This window comes from Canis lupus, chromosome 37 (genome assembly GCF_003254725.2).
Source record: "Canis lupus dingo isolate Sandy chromosome 37, ASM325472v2, whole genome shotgun sequence".
Taxonomy (NCBI): domain Eukaryota; kingdom Metazoa; phylum Chordata; class Mammalia; order Carnivora; family Canidae; genus Canis; species Canis lupus.
Window position 1 is genome coordinate 19,083,805 of NC_064279.1, and position 15,281 is coordinate 19,099,085.

At 34.7% G+C, this 15,281-nt stretch overlaps 1 long non-coding RNA gene and 1 pseudogene across 2 annotated transcripts in view; one reads left to right on the top strand and one right to left on the bottom strand.

Annotated features, from left to right (window-relative positions):
• Positions 1–688: 688 nt before the first annotated feature.
• On the bottom strand, positions 689–2,840 carry LOC112656456 (60 kDa heat shock protein, mitochondrial-like; annotated as a pseudogene).
• Positions 2,841–4,259: 1,419 nt separating this feature from the next.
• LOC112656612 (uncharacterized) overlaps positions 4,260–15,281 on the top strand; it is a 28,754-nt gene continuing 17,732 nt past the window's right edge. Inside the window, exons 1-3 of one of the 2 annotated variants that reach the window (XR_003134500.3) lie at positions 4,260–4,338; positions 13,486–13,670; positions 14,986–15,081. This is a non-coding gene — a long non-coding RNA (uncharacterized LOC112656612). Of the gene's footprint in view, positions 4,339–12,399; positions 12,555–13,485; positions 13,671–14,985; positions 15,082–15,281 lie in introns of those variants that run through there. The other variant, XR_003134501.3, reaches the window with a different exon arrangement.

Sequence of the window (15,281 nt, forward strand, 5' to 3'; positions counted from 1 at the left end):
CATTGTATTTTAACCTGTACATTTTTATTTGAAGCTAAATTTTTCAATTTAGGATCTCTTGCTGTTTCCAAATCAATATCAATTTCTGGAAAATCTGTACTCTGCCCCACCATCACAATAAAAAATATATATTTTGCTTCTTTTCTGTGAAATTTTGTATAGTACAGTTATCAGTTCCATAGCTAAGCTTTATTCTTTGCTACTAGGTGTTGAATTCAAACCGTTTAGATCTTCATAAACCTTGAGAGTTTAAAATCTTCTTTAGAAATTAACAGAATTCTGACTTAAAAGTTATACTTGCTTTGAAAATTCAAGTTTTTGCTTATAGCTTATAGATGTTATATGTATATTTTATTTATTGTGATAATAAAATTGTTTAACTTATTTTTCCTGGAGACTAGTACTGGGATTCTATGTCCAAACTTATATATGAGACATAGAATTGGGAAGAAGTGCACAATAATATCAGTGTTTATAACCATTGAGTGTGACATATGCCCGGCACTACAGTGGGCAATTATGCTTTTTGTTTCATCTAGCACACTTTCAGCCTGACAAAGTGGCATTATCATTCTCATTTTATAGATAAGTAAACTGAAGCTCTAAGGAGTCTTGAGTATTTACAAGTTCACTTAACTAGCAAGTGACAGAACCAGGAATGAAACCCAGATATTCTTTTTTCTTTTTTTTTAACTTTAAACAAATTTTTATTACACAAAGGTTGTCACATAATTGGATATTTTTCTACTTTGTAACGATTTTTCTTACTCTCCACAGGAAGGCTTCTTGACTTTTCATCTGGTGATGGCAAACACTAAAATCCTGATTTTAACAGAATAGTAGTAAAAATGCCTCAGTGATTTAAGTTGAAAGTAGTACATTGGTACATGGCTCTTGCACTCAGTTATCAGGAATGTACAAATGTCTTTTTATTCAGAAATGCAAAATTATCTGTAGGCATGGACAATGGCAGCAGTAAACCATTATATGTTGTCAACTGAAACCAGTAACTGATGGTTATAGTGATTTTCTTAAACATCAGCCAGCCTTTTCTTCAGTCATTTCCTTCAACTGACTTCTCTGAAGTTTTGGTTGAGGAACACAGCCTGAACTTCCTCTCACAGTTCATTAAGAATGGTAAAGCACTATTCTAGGAATCAAAACATGCCGCCTCCCATACCACCTCCCATTCCACCCATTCCACCCATTCCTGGGTCCTTCTCTTCTTTAGGAATTTCGGTGACTACTTCTGCTGTACTTAACAGAGAGGCCACTCCAGCAGCATCCAATAAAGTAGTTCTTACCACCTTAGTTGGATCAATGATTCCTTTTTCCACCATATTCACAAAATCTCCAAGCATAGCATCATAACCAACTTCTGAGGAACTCTGCATAATTTTCTCAACTATTAATGATCTTTCAACACCTGCATTCTTAGCAATGGTCATTGCAGGAATTTTGAGTGTTCTCTTAATAATTTCGATACCGATTCTTTGATCTTCATTAGCTGGAGTTATTGAATCCAAGGCTGGAATGCACCGAAGCAGGGCACAACCCCCTCCCAGAACAACAGCAACTCTTGTGGCATTGAAGGCATCTGTAACTGTCTTTCCATTCACTTCAACATCACTTGTCCCACCAACCTTCAACGAAGCTACTCCATCTGAGAGTTTTGCCAGACGTTCATTCAGCTTTTCCTTTTCATATTCACTAGTTGTGATATCTAACTGCTCACTGATTTCTTGAATATGTTTTTCAATTTGAGCCTTGTCACCTTTTCCTTTTAAAAGCATAGCATCATCTTTGGTCACAATGACCTCTCCAACTTTTCCTAAGTCGTGAGGCTGAACATCTTTGAGATTTAGAGTCAATCCTTCCCTAAATGCACCACCGGTAGCAATAGCCCTATCTTTAAGCTGGTTCTTTCTATTGTCACCAAAACCTGGAGCTTTGACTGCCATAACCTGAAGACCAACTTTTAGCCTATTTAAAACAAGTGTACTCAGAGCTTCTCTATCAACATCTTCAGCAATTATGACGGAGGGCTTATGGTGAGCATTGGCAATTTCAAGAGCAGGTACAAATGGACTGGATCCTAGAAATTTTCCTTTCACTCTATAGAACATAGGCATCTTGGAATTCACATTTCTGACCTTTCGATGTATTAATAAAGTATGGAGAATTATAACCTCGAACTTCAAACTTCATGCCCTCAATAATTTCTAATTTATCATTCAGTGTTTTCCCATCCTTTACTGTGATGACACCCTTTCTTCCAACCCTTTCATTGCATCAGAAATGATGTTGCCAATTTCTTTGTCTCCATTTGCAGAAATCGTAGCAACCTGAGAAATTTCTTCATGGGTTGTCACAGGTTTAGACTGCTTCTTAAGTTCAGCAATTACACCATTAACAGCTAACCTCACACCTCTCCTGTTTTCCACAGGATTAGCACCGTTGCTAATCTTCTCAAAGCCTTTCTTGGCAATAGAGTGTGCCAAGACAGTAGCAGTAGTGGTACCATCCCCAGCCTCTTCGTTAGTGTTATTGGCAACATCTTGAACAAGTTTGTATTGTCTTTTAAGTCAATTGACTTTGCTACGGTCACACCATCCTTTGTTACTTTTGGGACTTCCCCAACTCTGTTCAATAATCACTGTTCTTCCCTTTGGCCCCATAGTAACGGCCATGGCATCGGCTAAAAGATCTACACCTTGAAGCATTAAGGCTTGGGCATCGGCACCAAATTTTATATCCTTGGCATAGGCCCGAGTGAGATGAAGAGCCAGTGCTCTGGACACTGGCCTAATTTGGTGGAGGACTGCGGGTAATTGAAGCATTTCTGTGGGACAGTGGCAGAGCGTGCGGGTGGCAAGGCAGGCCGTTGGAGGAAACTGAGGGCTATTTTTTCATTATAATATGAAAAAACTGTTCTATTATTGAGTATTATGAAGTATTAGTATTAATATTAGTATTAGTATTGAGTATTAGTATTGTGCTGATATTGAGTGTCCATGTAAAGCCAAAGTTTTTTTCAGAGATGTTGGCCAGGATCCTCGTTCCTGCTATAGTCTCTCTAGAAGGATGTGGATCTGGAAATTGAGAAGAGGTCAAAGAAGAGGAGAACCTTGGATCAAATGCTTTTCTATTTAAACTGTGGCCCTTCTTGTAAGAACCACCATGGCCAGATGAAGGAGTAAATTGAGAGGCTTCTCTTACATATATTTTGGCATATCTATGGAAAATAATTACATATGGTAAGAACTACAAGATCAATAAGCCAAGACTGAGGAGTAAGTTCTGGACTCTGGAAGTTAATAGATTGTAATGAGATATTTTTAATGTACTTTTTTTTAAAATAAGAAAAGTACAAAATGTAGATGATCATGGAGAATAATTAATATATTTACATTTTATTATTATTCAAGAATTACCAAGAAAGAATGGAATGAGAAGATTCACAAGGAAGAAGCTTTTTTTCTTTCACTAGATTTCAAAACATATTATAAGGATCCATAAACATGGCGTTGTTCAGAGTAATAAATCATTGTACAATGATATATGTGAGGTCTTTAAATCTGTAGGGACAAAGGTACTGGTCACTAAATTGTGCTGGAGTAAGTGTCTACCTAATGAAGGGAAAAAATAGATCATAGTCTTGCTCTTTTACCCCCCCCATTCAATAAAGTCTACATTTAAAAATAAATTTAATGTACTGAGAGATATGTAGGAGAACATTATAATTCTCTTTCTACTAAGCCTGACAGAAAGCTATAAAGGAAAAAAATACAAATACAAATCCAAGACATTAACATGGTAAGAGATATATAAAGAAAGCTTAAAAATATAAAAATTTCACACATAAGTAAAAAAATAAAATTTAATAACTTTATCTCAAAAAATGCAATTCCATATAAAAATAGTCATAGAGGTGAATAGGCAAATAGAGTAAGAAATAAAAATGTGTATCAATATAGGAAATCTTAATTTTTACAAGTAATTTGAGTGTTTCTAATTTAGTATTTAGTATTTTAAAATAATAAACAAAATAGATTTTTATCTGTCAGTCACAGAAATGAAAACAAAATTTAAAAATATATAAAGCCTGGGAAGTGGATTTATCTCATATACTGTTGGAACTGGTACTGCCTTTCAAAGAACAGACCTATTACATTGTTAAAAATTGCCCTCTGTTTACCCTAGTAGTTCCGCTTCTGAGAATCCATTCTGGAACACTAGATAATGGCAATAGTAGACTACTAGAATTCTATTGTATTAGTATGTAAGTGAAAAAAATTCACTCCAAGTATGTTCTAGCAGAAAAAAAGAAGACTTAAGGTAACATATTCAGGAGCAGAAGAATGTTGAATAAAGTTTTTTGTTTTTTGTTTTTTTAATGAGGAGCCTTTAGGAATAAATCCTAAAAAGGATTTATTCATTTATTTTAGAGAGAGAGTGAAGGGGCAGAGGGAGAGAGAGCAAACCTAAAGTAGACTCCCTGCTGAGGGCAGAGCCTGACGTGGGGCTCAATCCCAGAACCCTGAGATCATGACCTGACCTGAAATCCAAAGTCAGCTGCTTAACCAATTAAGCCACCAAGATGTCCCTTGAATAAAAGTTTGATACCTTCATATTGTTTAAAATTGAATTCCACTGCAAGTAGAAGGAAACAAAAAAGCAAGAACACGAAACAAAAATAAAATTAGAATGGATGGACAAGTTAGAAATGGATTCCTCTGTCATATATGTGTGTATGTATATGTGTGTGTGTGTATATATGTGCCATATTTGCTACATATATATCAATATATCAATTATTAATTGCCCAGTGTGACAAACTCTATCTATTTCACTGCCATTATCCACATGGTGTTGCCTCTCACCCTCATGGTTTGGCTTGGAAATAACTACATTCCATACGTAGACTGGAGTAATGTGTGAAGAGGAAAAAGGGTAAGGGATCAAAGCTTGTCTTAGGAATGATCTAGAAGCTACAGGAAAATATGTCTGTTCACATCTTCCTGGTCAGAAGTTAGTCACATGGCCAAGAGTGTAGTCAATATTCTTTTTTTTTTTTTTTTTTTTGTAGTCAATATTCTTGATGGTCAGTTGAGCAATTAAAATTTGTATTACTTTAAACAAAGGGATTTTTGATACTGGTGAATGTCTAACAACCTTTGCCAAACATAGTGAAAATAGCTATTGGTATACTACTTGGAATAATAATATTGAAATATAATTGAGTCCAAAAAAACAGCAGTTTTCAGAAATTTGTTTGTATCATGACTTTCCTTTGACTCTATTTGCCTGTAAATTAAGTGAAAATAATGCTAAGTACTTCATAGAATTGTTATAAAGATTAAGTCAGATAGTTATATTAAGTTCTTAGAACAGTGCTTGGTTCGTAATAAATGATAGATATTCATCATTATTACAATGATTGCTTAAAAATATTACATGTGGATGGGTGTATATTTATGGAAGTACATTTTATTTTAAAAATGTTTTATTTTAAATTATTAAATTTTTAATTTATTTTTATTTACATTAAATTAATTAACATATAATGTATTATTAGTTTCAGAAGTAGAGGTCAGTGATTCATCAGGCTTATATAATACTCAGTGCTCATTACATCATTTTATTTTATTTTTTTACTACAAACACTTCTGTATTTAAGATATTTTTAAGCATGCACTGCTTTTATTTTTTCTTAATCTAATAATAAAAATATCTAGCTGGATGAGTGTCAAAAGCAATGCATTTACAGATTTTCCCTATATACCTGTTTAAGATTAAGTTAATAAAACTACAGTCATGAGCTGTGCTTTTATGGTATAAAATATACTCACATATTTTAAAATAGGGTACTATGTTGCATGCGTTTGACTCCTAACAGAATATTAGCAGATAATATTTGGTAAAACTACCTGAGGAAAAATATCAGGTGAGGAATAGATGAAAACAAAGTTTTATTTGTGGATATTCAATTTATCAATATTCCTTTTTGTATGTCTCTATTAATAAAATGGCAGGAATAAGTATTTATTTAAAAATTAAAAAAAATTCTCAAAACTCTGCTGTTGCCTTTGGTACTTAGCTGTGACATGTATTTAAATGTAAATAAGTGTATTAACAGGACGTTATAACTCATAACTGAATCCTTAGATTAGCTATACTGGAAAGGTCAGTAATCACAGCATGTCATCAATTAAATGGAGAAATAATGAACTGTTATGATAAAATAGCCTTATCAAATTATCAGTAACTATCATAGGGGATTGCATTCACACACATATGCACACAGAAAGTATATATAATTTATATCATGTATATTACATACATAAAGAGGTGCATGTGTGTGTGCTTTAAAATTGCGGTAAAATACAAAACATAAAATATATAATTTTAACTATTCTAAAGTGTAGAATTCGATGGTGGTTAATACATTCACAATGTCATGCAACCATCACCACGATTTATTTCCAGAACATATTCATCAGCTCAAAGGAAGAACTTGTACCCATTAAACAGTGATCCTCATTCCCTCTCCCCCAGCCTCGGGCAACCACTGATTTGTGTTCCGTTCCCATGCATTTATTTATTCTGGAGATTTCAAGTAAATGGAATCATACAATATGTGGCGTTTGATCCCTTCTCTTACTTAGCACAATCTTTCCAAAGTTTATCCACGTTGTAGCATGTGTTGATGCTATAGTTTGTTGGAGCCTGTATAATGTTCCATTGTACATAGATGCCAGATTTTGTTCATCCATTTGTCAGTTGAGGGACATAGGAGTTATTTCTACCTTTTGGCTATCCTGAATATTGCGCTCTCAATGTATGTATACAAATCTTTTCTTTACGATTGTTTTTCTCTTCTTTTCTTTTCCTTTTTTTTTTTAAATTTTTTATTCTTAGAGGTATATACCTAGAAGTAGAATTGTTGGGTCATATGGTAATTCCATGCTTAACTTATTGAGGGACTGTCAAATTGTTTTTCTACGGTGGCTACACCATTTCACATTCCCACCAACAATGTTAGGTAGGTTTCAGTTTCTCCAAAACTTTGTCAATATTTATTTTTTCCTGCTTTTGTTTTGTTTGTTTATAGTCATCCTAGTGGATGTAGCATCCATCTCATTGTGATTTTGATTTGCACTTCCTTAATGACTAGTGACATTGAGCATTTTGACACATGCTTGGCAATTTGTATATCATTTTTTGGGGGGAAATATATATTCAAATCCTATGCCCATTTTAAAATAGGATTGCTTATATTTTTGTTGATGAATTATAAGTTTTTATATATTCTGGATACTACAGTCTTATGGTATATTATTTGTAAATCATGTTCTCAGATATATGATTTGTAAACGATTTTCTTTCTGTGAGTTATCCTTTTTCTCTTATGATAGTGCCTTTTAATATACACAGTTTTAAATTTTGATCCAATTTATCTATTTGGGTTTTTGCTGTTTGTACTTAACAGTGACATTGCCAAATTCAAGATCATGGAGATTTGTTTTTGTTTGCTTCTTCCCATAACTTCTTTATCGTTTTAGCTCTTACAGTTTGGTATTTGATCCATTTTGACTTAATTTTTAAAAATATTTATTTATTCACAAGAGACACAGAGAGAGGGGCAGAGACACAGGCAGAGGGAGAAGCAGGCTCCCTGTGGGGAACCTAATGCAGGACTCAATCCCAGGACCCTGGGATGATGACCTGAGCCAAAGGCAGATGCTTAACCACTGAGCCACCCAGGTGCCCCTTGACTTAATTGTTGCATATGAAGTGAGATAATGATGCAGACAGCTTTGTTCTTTTGTATGGCTTGATTTTTACATTTATTTCACTTTTAATAAATTGTGTTATCATAATTTGGTATCCTGGATATTTTGTAAGCCAATAAATGAATGAAACCAAACTTTCCTGAGCACCATAGACATGCCAATGTGTTAAAAGCTTTACATATTCTCATTTATTCCTCAAATAAATCTATAAGACATTGGATAAACAGAAAATCAGAAATAAAAATCCTCAAAATTCTCCATTGCAATAGAATTCATTTTAAAAAGACTTTTGTTACTTAGAGCTATTTAAATTAAAAAAAAAATAAGTTAGTGGAATGTATGTAAATACCTCATTAATAGTCATTTTTGTCTAGACAATTGTAATATGTTTCTAGCCTCAACAAAAGATATATAAGGACCATCGATCCCCAAAATTAGCATATTTTGTAGCTTTCTTCATGTCGAAAACTCAAGGTCTAATAAAAGTTAGTCGTAATTGAATTTTTAAGTAATCCTTTTTACAAAACCTAAAAACAAATTAACATTGAAAAATTATGCTCTAAAACTTGTATAAAATAAATCAAGTAAAGAAAATCCCGAAAAGAAAAAAAATAAAGAGATTTATTAGAGTTTATAGTATGGTGATTGTGGCTTTTGAATTATTTCCGGATTAAAAGTTTCAGAAAAAAAAAAAAAAGTTTCAGGCACTTTGGCATGTTCTGCAATGGAGAAGAGCAGATTGAATTTATGGATTTTATCTCTTAACATAACTAGTTAGAGTATGAGGACAAGTCATGTTTACTTGTCTAGTTAGCAAATTTCTCCTATGTCAAAAGGCAATCTCAAAAATACTTGAATATCACTCTGTGCAATTCCAATTCTTGTATTTATTGGTTTAAGTTGTATGACTTTAGAGATGTCCCAGAAGCTCTATCTATGAACTTTGGTTTTCTTTTCTTTTCTTTTTTTTTAAGATTTTATTTATTTGAGAAAGAAAGAGAGAGCTTGTGCACGAGCAGGGGGACAGGCAGAGGGAGAGGGAGAAGCAGACTCCCCACTGAGCAGGGCACCCAACATGGGCTCCATTCCAGGACACTGAGATCATGACCTGTGCTGAAGGCAGATTCTTAACTGACTGAGCCACCCAGGTGCCCTAACCTGAGTTTTCTTATCTGTAAAATGAAGGTTTCTATAAGTCATACTTCTAATGCTTTATACAAATTAGGTATTTAAAAAATATTAGCTTCTTTCTCTCTTATCTCTTTGAGCTCAGTCTCCTCACAGTAAAATTAAAACTGTACAATGAGCATGTATTTCAGATGACATATAAAGTTCTATCTAGTTTGAATATCCTGATTTAAAACCTAAGAACAATTTAGTAAATATGCATATTATAGATCAAAAGATGGTAGAAAAAATCAATAAGAGAGCTTAGTCTCTATGGATATACAAATCTATTGCGTTCTTGGGACCCATATTAAAAGCTTGCTTTAGGGAAAGAGGTATATTCAAGAGCAGGAAAATTTAGTGCTCTTTTAAATCCCCAAGTGGGCCATTCACAGTTTCTCTCTGTCTTCCTTAGATATGGCTTTGGATTCTGCTTTTGATATAATGGCTCTGGGCAAGAAAAATGCATCTCTGATCCTTGGGGCATTTGGTACATCCATCTGCCCCTAGAGGAGGAGGGATCAGAGTGAAGCATGACTCACAAAGGCAACAACTGAATGGTAGTGTGGAGACTGTGCTTGTAAAGCACTAGATCAAGAGAAGAGGACCTCAAGTATTTGAAGAAGCAGTGAGGCCACTTCTTCCTCACTGACAGGCAAAACAGTAGGAGTAATTGACAGTTTGGAAAGATGTGGGGAAAGTACATTCAGAAGTGGTAGCAAAGAAGGAGGGAAAAAAAAATAAAAATAAGAAAGGGGTTAAATAACAAAGATATCACTTTCCTTAAAGCTCAGAAAGAAGTAATCTCTAGAACTATGATCTAGAACAATGGGCAAGGACACCTATGTGACCACATTCCCATGCAGAAAAACAATGTTAGGGTACAAGGCCAGTTATGGGATGACCCTTTAATGTTGTAACTATTTCTATTTGAACAAATCTGAATTTATCCCATAACCATTTAAATCTTTTCAATGACAGAGAGAACACAAGGTCTGCTCACACATAATACATTCACGTGTATGGTATGTACATTCACAAGGGAGATAGTCAAACATAAAAATGAACTTTGTCTTCTGGAAAGATAATTTATACACATTACATTCCATTAGGGTGTTCATTAGAGTATGATGCCCATACTACCAGGGCACATGAAGGGATTTTAAGTAGAACAGTGATAATAATTGTATGAGAACTGTATTAGTTTCTAGTAAAAGTAAACCCAATTTAAAAGTTGGGGTGAGTGGGTGACGGGCACTGAGGGGGACACTTGATGGGATGAGCACTGGGTGTTATTCTGTATGTTGGTAAATTGAACACCAATAAAAATTATTTTATTAAAAAAAAAAAAAGAAAAAGGTAAACGAGCAGGGGACAAAATTTGAGGGTCTTTTGTGTACAGAAATGATGGTGTGTTTAATGGTTTATTAATCTTTGTAACACTTAATAGACTCCTGGCTCATAGGTTTCATTTTCTATCTGTTGCTTGAATTCTTGATAATCTTAAAGGAAGGAAATCTGAGGGACGTGGTAGGGGGAGGCCATGGTTATTGTCTGTATTGAGCAGCAGGTGAGACTGTAATGGGTGGTTTGCAGTATTAGAGCTCATCCCTCTATTTCTCTCTCTCTCTCTCTCACAGACACACAGACACACACATACACACACATTCACATAACTTTTGAGGAAAGCATTATTAACTTCTTTTTAGAGTTGAGGAAATTGAAGCTTGTGGAGTTTAAGTTATTTGCCTATGGCTACTCAGAAAGTAAGTTGAAGTCAGCATTCATGTTCAACGTTGTCTGGCCGCAGGTTTTTCAGACCACTCTTTCCCTTTTCCTTTTTTTAAGATTTTATTTATTTATTCAAGAAAGAGAGAGTGAGAGAAAGAGTGAGAAAAAGCAAGACCAGGGGTGGGGGGGTTAGGGAGAAGCAGGCTCCCTGCTCAGCTGGGGTTTGATCAGAGGACCCCGAGATCATGACCTGAGGCCACAACAGACACTTAACCAACTGAGCCACCCAGGCACCCCATGACCATCCTTTATCACCTTGGGAATCCCTCTTCTTCTTCCAAGGTATTCGTTAAATACCCAGGGAATGTGTTATTTAAAATTCATAATGAAGCTTCTGAATATGATGAAAAACTTCTAAATATTTATCTTATTCAAATTCTTCTGATTATAATTTTTACTGACTTGATACATAAACAATTTTAGAATTTATAAAATTCTTGCCCCATATTTTATGTTCACCAGGCAAGCAGCATAAAAGCTGCTAATATTGATGGAATACCTTTCTTATCATTCATCTATTTATGTAAGAGAGTTTCATTGAGTAACAGAAAAAAAAAACATAAAATATATGGAAAAAGTATATATAGAAAATGTACATAGAAATCTAAAGAAGAATATAGAATATTGAAAATGCTGATAAGGTTTGGTTTGTATTTAAAGATTTTAGTAATGTTTTAATCTTGAATTAATATGAGCCAGAAAAATAATACCATTGTTATAAAGACTTTTTAAGAAGTTTCTTGCAAGGGTGTTTGTTGGTAAACTTCATTATCCATTGGTCCAGAAATAACATGATGATATCATTTACTCATTCAATAATTGACGTTTTAATTTCCTTACACAAATGGTATTTTACCTCTTTTATTTCTGTTATCTCTTTTCTCTGGCATTTTTCAGTGCTGTTTTGATCGGATAATTAATAGCATAGGTGTTTATTTAAAAGTGTTTTCTGTTTTGGGATACTCTAAAAATTCCATTATTATTGCAGAAAAGTGCACTTCAACAATTAGCTGTTAAGTGCCGGCGTAAATTAAGGCTCTATACAGGTAGATAAATGAATCTGTCACATATATAATTGCCAGGCAAAGTGGTTACACTCTTAGCCATTTTCATTGGTTTGCTAATGCAGCTTTCTGTTCAAAAATGATAAATCATCATTTGTTAAGAAATAGGGCTTTCTTCTGTAGCTAAGGAATATGTTTTCCATCCTTAATATAGAATCTTCTAGGATTTCAAAGAGAAAAAGTGAGGGCTCTTAATGGTGTAAAACAATGTCTTTCTTTCCTATGATGCAGGCATGGTGCAGGTTCCTGGTGGATGATTTATAATTATTCATGGACCGAAAATAGTGTTAAGGGAAGAGATTTGCATGCTCCAGATGACACAGAGTCACAGCTGAATACTATAACCCCAGAAAAAGTAACTCCTGAAATGGCAGAAATCTGTATGAAATGTGCAAAGAAAGTGTTTTAAGAACAGGTCACCTTTAAATTGCCTTTAAAAAGCCGACTGCTTTTATGCTGTCTGTAGGGAGCCTCTGATATTAATGTTTCAATGAAAGGCTATTCTTTTTTCCACTTTTTTTCCTTTCCTTTCTCTCTCTCTCTCTCTCTCTCTTTTTTTTTTTTTTTTTTGGCCAGGCCATACGGAGTGACACAAACATTTTCAATGGAGTGACATAAATAATTTCATGGACAAGTTAATATCGTCTCTGGATAAACCAATGAGGCACTCTGAAATGAGAAGTTTTAGCAGGCTACCTTTCAGTTTGCTGCAATTAATTGAAGAGCCCAAGGCTAGGTAAGCTTCGGTACCTGAATGTCAGCACTTGGTTCAGGAGTTGTATTTACATAATCTGTTTACTAATTGCTGACTCAGTGCATTTTCATGATCTTGAGCCTTGAACAGTTGGAATTTTGAGTTGGCTTTCTCTTTTCACTTTTGAGTCTGAAGGAAGGAAAAGCCACAACCAGTGAATGAGGAGACATAGGGGTGAAGCTCGCCGATAAGGTTATTCTTGAAAATAGCTGTACTGAGGGTGTCCCACAAATCATTGTCTCATCATTTTCTGGACTTTTAGCAAACATCTTTATATGTGAGGGTTTCACAGAAAGCACTCTGATTGTGCAATCTCTGTGACGTTTGTAGCAGTAATTTCCCACTATTTTTGACTTTATCATGTTTCTTAGATTGTATTCGATTCCCATTGCTGGCAGAAAAGTTTCAGTTGGAGCCTTTAGTTGACAGTTGTTTCTTTCAAAAGTGCAATTCTCAGAAAGTCCAGGAGTGTCTTAACCAAAGAATACATTAGAGAAATGATGCAGCAAAATCTCAAAACGCATTACACATGGCCATATTTTTATTAAAAAAAAGCAAAGCTTATTTAAAGGAAGGAACTTACTAGAGCAAAGAAGTACTTGACCACTTGTTAAAAGGAAAAGAATATTACACAGGTAACAGCAAACATGATGGAAGATGCATAGAGATGTATTTCACAGAAAGTGTCTCAAGGAATCACTATGTTAAAGAGAGTGTTTCTTTCCCTCCCTCCCTCAATCTCTCTCTCCACTTACATATGGGATTAGCTAGCTAAAATATAGGATTTTTATAAAAATGTGACTGTAACAGTGGTGAAAAATTCTATGACAACAAAATTTCGTCTTATGACACCTCATCATTGTGGGATATCATTGAAGCCCATAATAAGTAACTCTGATTTTATCTCAATCAGATTTACATCTTTCTGGATAAATTCAGAGACATCTAGAGCTATCGGACAGACAGGCCCAGTGAAGATGAATGCAGAGGCTACAAGCAAGAGCAAGAAGGGAGACTATTTTCAAATGTGGTCATTAAGTATCCTAGCCATTCGAGAGGCAAACTGATTCCATGTAGGTAGCTCTACTAATGAAGAGGGTAAGTTTGGGAAATGAGGGGATATTTGAAAATAAAATAATAAAATCTTTAATAAAGGAGCTAATTTATCTTAATAGTTTGACAAAAGACCTGTGTTTTCTATCTTCACTCATTTTTAACGTCCTTTCTAAAAATGCCCTCTTATATTTCATCTTCTCAACTCTTTCAATATCTAGTTCAGAGCTTATTCTTGTCAGGAAGAGTTGCGTATTTGAATTCTTACAAAAAGAATGGCTTCTCATTCTCTCAATACTCAGAGTCAATTTGGCCTATAAGAACTGATACGGCTAAGAAAACTTACTCAAACAAGTACTGGAGAGCCCAAAGAATGAAGGAAGGGAAGAGTTGATGACATTCTTTATTATCATTATCAAAGTAAAAATAGACCATCAGGTTAGTTCTGCAGCCATTCTGATTGAGAACATGGATGACTCCAATATTCTCAGCGAGCCATGGTTAAACTCCAGTGGGATCATGGAAACACTTCCCTGCTCCAGGTTTTATTGCCTCTTGACAAATGTCATTTTGTCACAGGCACATTCTTGCTTTCAGTTGACCATACCACTTCCATTCTCCCTTAAGCACAGCGCACAGACTTTTTTTTCATTCCATTCTTTTTCTTCCTGCCCATCCAAACGTCTTTCAGCTGTACACTCCAGCTCCCAACACACACACACACACACACACACACACACACACACGAGATCTGATCATATTTGAAATCATATTCACTATAAATACCAGCTTAGAAGGGGAAACATTTGATTTTTTGTAATGCCTCTTATGTAGTCCTCTTTATTATATTGTACAACCTATTCAAAATCCTGACCTGCATGAAAATTCAGTGTATGTAACTCTGATTACGACTGGCTCCGGCAACTAATTGTTTCAAATTGGTTTCAGTGAAGTAATTCAATTAGAATTTGAATGAATGCTTATTTGAAGCCAAAATTCAGGCTTATTTCTGAGAATTGTACCACCCTTAATGATGGAGGGGGAAATACATAATAAATGACTGCTGTAGTGTTTCTAAATGCATTTGGTATTTTAAGATACTCAGAAGGTAGGGAGTGGGGAGAGATGAAGGAAGTGAGATAGAAAGAGATTTTGTAGCAATCTGAAGTTGGCCAAGGTTTCAGGATACATTTGGGGAGTTCAGTGCTACTCTAGTATATTGGGAAATTCTTTTCTTCATCACCCACACTCACAAAAATGTATAGCAGAGAAATTTAATCATTCTTTGGTAGCATTCTGCACTCCGACTCAAAAGGCCTTCTTTAAATGCTAATGTGTCTTTCTTACAACTGTTTCCTAGAACAAATTCCCTGAGTGGAATTCAGGTAGCTTCCTTAGTAGAAGATGATTTCCTGCTCTTCATTCAGAGAAGCCTTATTTCTAGCAGGAGTCTCAGGTGAGGCTTTCATTTTACAATTTACTTTTATCTCCTCACTTAGACGCAGATCATATGATAGGATTTTTTCCAGTCTTTTTATCACTGATATGAGAAAAGAGCTCTAATGCTGCTTAGAATTTCATTACTCTCTAAAATATATGTAAAGAAAATAATGGCCTTAGCAAAACTAAATAGCTTTCTCCCCCATTTTAATTCTA